The following is a 2,486-nucleotide window of genomic DNA, read 5'->3' as shown; positions in this document are numbered from 1 at the left end:
ACAAAACAGGAGCTCCCCACGGTGATGTTCTTGGTCGAATGAAACCACGCTCTAAAAGTTCTTGTAATTGGCTTTGCAGTTCTTTCATCTCGCTGGGTTCGAGTCTGTAAGGAGCACGAGCTATTGGTGCAGCTCCTGGTACAAGATCTATTTGAAATTCAACGGATCGATGTGGGGGTAATCCCGGTAATTCTTTCGGAAATACATCGGGAAATTCTTTTGCGACGGGAACATCATTGATGCTCTTTTCTTCAGTTTATACTTTCTCGACGTGTGCTAGAACAGCATAGCAACCTTTTCTTATTAGTTTTTGTGCCTTCAAATTACTAATAAGATGTAGTTTTGTGTTGCCCTTTTCTCCGTACACCATTAAGGGTTTTCCTTTTTCTCGTATAATGCGAATTGCATTTTTGTAACAAACGATCTCTGCTTTCACTTCTTTCAACCAGTCCATACCGATTACCACATCAAAACTTCCTAACTCTACTAGTATCAAGTCAATCTTAAATGTTTCGCTAACCAGTTTAATTTCTCGATTCCGACATATATTATCTGCTGAAATTAATTTACCATTTGCTAATTCGAGTAAAAATGTACTATCCAACGGCGTCAATGGACAACTTAATTTATCACAAAAATCTCTACTCATATAGCTTCTATCTGCACCCGAATCAAATAAAACGTAAGCAGATTTATTGTCAATAAGAAACGTACCCGTAATAAGCTCCGGGTCTTCCTGTGCCTCTGCCGCATTAATATTGAAAAATCTTCCGCGGCCTTGTCCATTCGTGTTCTCCTGGTTCGGGCAATTTCTAATAATGTAGCCCGGTTTTCCACATTTATAACAAATTACATTGGCATAACTTGCTCCGACACTACTTGCTCTGCCATTACTCGTTCCGACACCATTTGTTCATTTCGTTCTATTAATCCCTGGTCCGTAGACCTCACACTTCGCCGCGCTATGACCATTTCTTTTACACTTGTTGCAAAATTTGGTGCAGAACCCCGAGTGATACTTTTCACACCTTTGGCATAGCTGCTTCTGATTGTTGTTGTTGCGGTTATTATTGTTGTTGGGATGATTGTTGTAGTTGCTGTTGTTGTTGTTGTTGTTGTTGTTGTTGTTGTTGTTGTTGTTGTTGTTGGGCCGTTTGTTGTAGTTGCGATTGATGTTGCGATTGTTGGGATAATTGTTGCGATTATTGTTGTAATTGCTGTTGTTGTTGTATTGGTGATTCTTATCACCGTTTTCCTCCCACTTTCTTTTGACTTGCTTCACATTGACCTCTTCAGCAGTCTGTTCTTTAATTCTTTTTTCAATCTGATTCACTAGTTTGTGAGCCATTCTACATGCCTGTTGTATGGAGGCGGGCTCGTGTGAACTTATATCTTCTTGGATTCTTTCCGGTAATCCTTTCACAAACGCGTCGATCTTCTCTTCCTCATCTTCGAACGCTCCCGGACACAATAGGCACAATTCTGTGAATCGTCTTTCGTACGTGGTAATATCAAATCCTTGGGTTCGTAACCCTCTAAGTTCTGTCTTGAGCTTATTGACCTCGGTTCTGGGACGGTACTTCTCGTTCATCAAGTGCTTAAATGCTGACCACGGTAGTGCGTACGCATCGTCTTGTCCCACTTGCTCTAGATAGGTATTCCACCATGTTAACGCAGAACCTGTGAAGGTATGCGTAGCGTACTTCACTTTGTCCTCTTCAGTACACTTACTTATGGCAAACACCGATTCGACCTTCTCGGTCCACCGTTTCAATCCGATTGGTCCTTCGGTTCCATCAAATTCCAAAGGTTTGCAGGCAGTGAATTCTTTGTAGGTGCATCCTACACGATTTCCTGTACTGCTAGATCCAAGGTTATTGTTGGTATGTAGCGCAGCCTGTACTGCGGCTATGTTTGAAGCTAGAAAAGTACGGAATTCCTCTTCATTCATATTCACGGTGTGTCGAGTAGTCGGTGCCATTTCCTTCAAAATAGTCAAATGGAACAAGTTAATCATACAGAATATTAAGAGTAGTCAATAGTATCTCGTAGCATAATATGAACTCATTTATAAAAGCTTTTTCTTCATATTAGCGTTTTATAAGTTTAAATTCGGGTAGTACCTACCCGTTAAGTTCATACTTAGTAGCTAATATACAATTCAACTACTACAATTCTATATGAAAAACTGATTATAATAATATTTCGCGTTCAAACTTTTACACAATATTTTACAAACTTACAATACCGCTTATTTTACAGATAGCATGAAATATAGCACACAATAAATTTGATACAAGATGGTTGTGAAGATAATTCTAGCTAGTACACAAGTCGTTCAGCAAAGGCAATAAAGACACTTAATTCATACGTCCAGAAACAAGTCATGCATTCTGGTTTTACTAGGACTACTTCCCATCCTTGGTCTTGTGGAACATAACCGTTATGGCCGTTGATAAGACAGCGTGTTGTAACGTCGTCAAAGG

Source organism: Rutidosis leptorrhynchoides, chromosome 11 (genome assembly GCF_046630445.1).
Source record: "Rutidosis leptorrhynchoides isolate AG116_Rl617_1_P2 chromosome 11, CSIRO_AGI_Rlap_v1, whole genome shotgun sequence".
NCBI classification, from domain to species: Eukaryota; Viridiplantae; Streptophyta; class Magnoliopsida; order Asterales; family Asteraceae; genus Rutidosis; species Rutidosis leptorrhynchoides.
The sequence above is the reverse complement of the archived record's forward strand: the minus strand, read 5'-3'. Positions refer to the sequence as shown.